This window comes from Lithobates pipiens, unplaced genomic scaffold (genome assembly GCF_037356315.1).
Source record: "Lithobates pipiens isolate NorthernLeopardFrog02 unplaced genomic scaffold, aLitPip1_a1.2 Scaffold_8, whole genome shotgun sequence".
Taxonomy (NCBI): domain Eukaryota; kingdom Metazoa; phylum Chordata; class Amphibia; order Anura; family Ranidae; genus Lithobates; species Lithobates pipiens.
Genome location: NW_027507903.1, coordinates 688167208 through 688173832, shown reverse-complemented (window position 1 = coordinate 688173832; position 6625 = coordinate 688167208).

Here is a 6625-nt window from a genome sequence, read left to right as displayed (position 1 = left end):
TCGCTTTTCCATTCTCACCAGGTCCTAAGGCTCAGTCCAATGAATGGAAATAAGACTCCCTGTGGGGGTGGAGGGAGGAGAACTCTCCAGTCACAAGGACAGGAAAGAATTCACACAGGCAGTGACGCACACACCTCGGGCACAGCAGAACGGGCGCCCGGCTGTACGCCAGGACAATCTGGGGGCATCCATACATTCACCTTAATGCCATATGAGATTCAAAATCAGCAAAACAACATCCTGATTTTGCAGAGCGGTCGGCTGGATGGAATTAGGAGAGAGGTGGACATAAGGAGGCGGGGCATAGCCATGAACTTGGAGACACAATGGCATTTACAATATATGATTATAATAATAAAAAGAACCCAAATCAGTAAAAATACAAAAGTAAATCAAGAAAAAACTTAAGACAGCAATAATATAATAAAGGGAGCATAAATTTGTTTTAACGATAATATACATGAAAAATATGTGATAATTAGGAGCCCATTAATGGTTCAGCAAATCATAAGGCAGAGACACCACTTTATGTAAGGACATTTAGTCATCTGAACATGAGGTGGAATGTGGTCTGCAGGTCAAGGGGGTAATTAAAGAGGGGGTTTGTTGTTGAGATCCAATACAATATGATGAAGACACTGGGAACAGGGATAAATAGAAAATGGGGTGGGGGAGAAAAAGAGAGAGGAAAGAAGGGGGAGGGGGAAAGAAAAGGGGGGAAGGTTAAGGAAAGGGGGAATGGAAAGGAAAGGCAGAGAGAAGGAGGAGGATGGACAATCCATAAAGTAGATGAGGGACAAGTAACAAAGTACCAAAAATAAGGGTCTTATGGGAACAGTTTGTAACAAAGCATTTCATTTATCCCGGGATAAGCTGTAGCTTTCAATAAATAAATCCAACGTCATTCCAATTGCAGAGGGAGTCTTGCTTCCATTCATCAAACCGGGCCTTAGGACCCAGCAGGACGAGCGAGTCACTGCGGCGAGGCTTGCGCATGCGCAGCGCAGTTCTTACGTCCGCATCCGATATTCACATCGGAGGGATGGTATTTAAAGCGGCTCCCAGCAGCATGGAGACACTCCGGCACGCTGCTCTTCTCTATTCCGGTAACTGTAGTCACTCTATACTTTACAAATGGCTTTTTCTGTGAGTTTATATTGGTGATTGTGACTCTTAGACGGAGGAGACTGACCATTCGGACCCTTTGGACATAGGCCGGGGGCCCAGACACTAAAGGGGGCCTGCCAGATCCACCTGCTGGACCCTGTAGGGCTGGTGATCACCTTTTCGGCCCACATGGGCCCCAGCACTGCCTCGGAGGGTAAGGGGAGGGCAGGCGTCGCTGAATTACATAGAGTAGGGATCTCCCACTTGACGCTGTCATCCAATGTCCTGCCTCCTTTGATAGATATCTCACTGGTCCAATTCTGGGACGTGTGACATCTAACAAAGGAGGCAGGACATCCGATAACAGCGGTCTCCAGGTGTCACAGTGGGAGTTACCTGCTCTGTGTGATCCGGAGGCTCTCCTCTCTATTCCCGTGCACCGATCAGGCTGCATGGAGGTCACACTCTAGATGAGGCTGCATGGAGGGCACTCTAGGTAAGGCTGCATGGAGGGGGCACTCTAGGTGAGGCTGCATGGAAGGGGCATTCTGGTGAGTTTGCATGGAGGGGAACTCTGATAAAGCTGCATGGAGGGGCCACTCTGGCGAGGCTGCATTGAAGGGTACACTGGTAAAGCTGTATTGAGGGGCACTGGTGAGGCTGCATTGAGGGGCACTGGTGAGACTGCATTGAGGGGCACTGGTGAGGCTGCATTGAGGGGCACTGGTGAGGCTGCATTGAGGGGCACTGGTGAGGCTGCATTAAGGGGCACTGGTGAGGCTGCATTAAGAGGCAATAGTGAGGCTGCATTAATAGGCACTGGTGAGGCTGCATTGATGGGCACTGATCAGGCTGCATTCATTGGCACTGGTGAAGCTGCATTCATGGGCACTGGTGAGGCTGCACTGATTGGCACTGGTGAGGCTGCATTGAGAAGCACTGGAGAGGATACACTGATGGGTACTGATGAGGGATTTTTCTAACATAGACTCTCAAATGGGCACAGAGAGGACCCACACACACGGGCAACGTCATTATGTGTTGCGCCACATGTCCCATGGCCTGCTGCAAACCTTATAGATCTACCGTCCTGGGTAGGGCAAAGGTCACAAACTCCCTCCAAGTACCTCCCTCACCTTGACAAAAAGTGCCCAAAATGGCAGAAGATGACACACCAACCAGCCAGAGTGCCAGTCAGCCACCCACTCACAGCAGGGCCAGGGTGGCAGCCAACCACCCATGGTGACCCACCCACAGCAGGGCCAGGGTGGCAGCCAACCACCCATGGTGACCCACCCACACCAGGTCCAGGGTGCCAGCCAGCTAGCCACCCATGGTGACCGACCCACTCCAGTGAGCCAGCCACCCACAGGAGCCAGCCACAGAGGACACAGGAGCCAGCCAACCACAGAGGACACAGGAGCCAGCCAACCACAGAGGATGTGGGAACCAGCTAGCCACAGAGGATGTGGGAACCAGCCAAAGCTACAGACAGTACCCATAGTTAAAGTGGTTGTAAACCCACTTTTTATACATTTACCTATAGGTGATCCTAGAATAAGGCTTACCTATAGGTAGTGGAAATATCTCCTAAACATGTGCCGTTTAGGAGATATTTCACTTGTAGTCTGCCGGAAATTTGTACAGTGCATGCACGGGGAAGAAACAAAGCTAAATGCCGTTTCTTCCCTAGCCTATGCCGCTAGTCATGGCTTCTGTGGGAGTGACATCACACGGCTCCGGCAAATCACATTGCCGGAGTCGACGGGCCCAAAGGAAGAGGGCAAGAAGATGGATGCTGCCCACACAGGACTAGTATGCGATGCACCAGGGAGCGAGGGGGGTGGAATCCACCCCAATGGGAAATAGCCCGCAGCCCCTTACCAGTAATAATAATATAATATATAATTTACCAAACATACAATTCAACCATAAAGAAATGAAGATTGTAAACGACGGACTCAAACGTGCCGCCAATAAAGCGATGAACAAATGTGGTGTTTATATAGATGTGCAGAAATATAGAAGAGAAATAAAGATGAAAAGATACTTCTTAGGAATTCAATGGGATCCAAGGAATAGAATTGACCACACAACCAGAGGGGGCGATAGTGGGCTAAACAATAAATCTTTATTTAATCCTCCACAACCTTCCAATAGACATCGGGAGATTTTTATACAAATGGTATTAAAGGATGTAGATAAATTGGTACCTAGAACGTGTTACCCCTTCAGCCCCGGCCCATTTCACTGGCCAATGACCACAGCACTTTTTGCGTCACTTTAACTGACAATTGCGCGGTTGTGTGGCGCGGCTCCCAAACAAAACTGACGTCCTTTTTTCCCTACAAATAGAACTTTCTTTTGGTGGTATTTGATCACCTCTGCGTTTTTTTAACAAAAAAGAGTGACAATTTTGAAAACAAAACCATATTTTTGACTTTATATAAAAATATATAATATATTATTTATAATAAATATCCAAAGAAAATGTATAAAATGGAATTTCTTCCTGAGTTTAGTTGGATATTTATTCTTCTACATGACAGAGAAATGAGAAATGATCAAACAATGGTAGAGATCTCTCCCTCAGCACTCACAGTATAATATCTACAAAGCTGCTACTATAATAGGATAACAATACATCAGAAAATGTCTCCAAATATAAATATATAAAACACTAATAGAGCTTATAAAATCCAAGAGTCCTCAGACTTGATGCTCCGTGTAGATTTGATAAAATAGGAAGTAAAATGTAAGAAAAGAGATGAAAGGTGATCCTCTCCAGAAGATAAGAATTAGAGGTGAGTTATAATTCATGGATCCAGACGATTGACCATCTCCGTGACACTTGTATGACCATCCCCCAAAGGAAGGTCACTGACCAGATATTAGGGGATATACGGCGTATCTCTGGGTGTGGCTCTGTGAATCTTCCTCCAATATCGGTGGGAAGGTGTGTGGATGTCAGGTGGTTATAATCAGCAATCACTGAATCTTTCCATCTATATGTCGCTCGTTATAAGCGGAGAAAAGAGGTTCTCATAACGTAATCCAATTCATCAATAAGGTGTGTTTATCCCGTAGCTCCTCCTAGATGTTCACTTACTATAACAACAGATGATAAAATCATGAATAGAATTATAATGAAGCCCCTCCCCCTGATATACCTCTATATACCTTTATATACCTCTATATACCTCTATACCACTACAGCCATGATCCCGGGTGAGGCCAACTGGAGAGCTGGCAGGGTGATTCGGTGGTGTGGGTCACTGCATGGCCATACAACGCACCTCCCAACCTTTTATACCCATAGAAGGACATTAACCCCGCCGTGTGTTCATGTTGCTGTTGAGCGTCTCTCACCTCCCATCCAGCTGCACTCTCCAGCTATCCTGTATTCTCATAAGGGCTGCACTGCATTCTACAATCAATATGAGCATTTCAACAATTCAAAAATCCAAGCACACCTCCTATATCCAACCAGGGATATCATTAAACATTATATATTCAACATGATCTACATCACATTTGTCACCCTCTAATAAATCGCCCCGCAGATCGTGATCTTGCTTGATTGCACTGTGTATGGCAGAAGAAACAACGGCTTAACAGCCAAGGTGATAATGCAAATCGCGATGTAAACTACCCCCCCAATGTGTGCTTCATTTATAACATATTAATATCACAATAAAAAATACTGATAAATTGTGCAAATCAATAGTTTAATATAAGTGGTCATATTCCATACTAAATTGGATGCATGAAGATCACATATGCCACTGAGGCTAGGTCTCCACCACTGCAACCCCAAAGTTGCGTGACTTTGCCACAACTTTACCGCAATTTTTGCTGCAATTTTTTATGCAACTTGACCAAAATTGCCCCATCAAAACTGCCCCATCCTATTGCCCCTATCAAAACTGCCCCATCAAAACGGTCCCATCATATTGCCCCCATCAAAATTTCCCCATCAAAACGGTCCCATCATATTGCCCCCATTAAAATGTCCCCATCAAAACTACCCCATCCTATTGCCCCATCAAAATTGACCCATTATACAGCACCATCCTATTGCCCCCATCAAAACTGCCCCTTCAAAACTGTGCATCATATTGCCCCATCAAAACTGCACCATCATATTGACCCCATTAAGTTGCCCCATTAAAACTACCCCATCCTATTGCCCCCATCAAAATTGCCCCATTATACTACCACCATCAGAACTGCCCCATCCTATTGGCCCATCAAAATTGCCCCATTATATTGCCACCATCATTACTACCTCATCAAACTGCCCCATACAAATGGCCCCCATCAAAACGGCCCCATGAAAATTTCTCGATCAAACTGCCAACATCAAAATTGCCCCATCACAATTGCCCATCATATTTCCACCATTAAAATTGCCCCATCAAAACTGCCCCATCCTATTGCCCCATCAAATTGTGCCATCTTATTGCCCTCATCAAATTGCCTCATCAAAATTGTCCCATCAAATTGCCCCATCGAAATTTTCCCATCAAAACTACCCCATCCTAATGCTCCATTATGCTGCCACCATCAAAACTGCCCCATCAAAATGACCCCCATCAAAACTACCCCATCCTATTGCTCCATCAAAACTGCCCCATTACAATTTCCCCATTATGCTGCCACAATCAAAATTTCCCCATTAATTGTCACCATCAAAACTGCCTCATCAAAACAACACCCATCAAATGTTGCCATCTTATTGCCCCATCAAAATTGCCCCATTATACTTCCACAATCAAAATTTCTCCATCAAAACTGCCCCATCAAATTGCCCCATCAAATTGTGCCATCTTATTGCCCTCATCAAATTGCCTCATAAAAATTGCCCCAACAAAGTTGCCCCATTATACTGCCAAAATCAAAATTTTTCGATCAAAACTGCCCCATCGAAATTTTACCATCAAAACTACCCCATCGTATTGCCCCATTAAAATTACCCCCATCAAAACTGCCCCATTAAAATTACCCCCATCAAAACTGCCCCATCCTATTGCACCATCAAAACAGCCCCATTACAATTTCCCCATTATATTGCCACAATCAAAATTGCCCCATTAATTGCCCTCATCAAAACAGCACCTATAAAAATTGCCCCATCATATTGCAATATCAAACTTGCCCCATCAAAACTGCCCATCAAATTTGCCCCTTTCAAAATTGCCCCATCAAAATTGAGCCATCATGTTGCCCCCATCAAAACTGCCCTTATCCTATTGCCCCATCAAATGTTGCCATCTTATTGCTCCCATCAAAATTGCCCCATTATACTGTCACAATCAAAATTTCTCCATCAAAACTGCCCCATCAAAATTTTCCCATCAAAACTACCCCATCCTATGGCCCCATTATGCTGCCACCATCAAAACTGCCCCATTAAAATTACCCCCATCAAAACTGCCCCATCCTATTGCCCCATCAAAACAGCCCCATTACAATTTCCCCATTATAATGCCACAATCAAAATTGCCCCATTAATTGC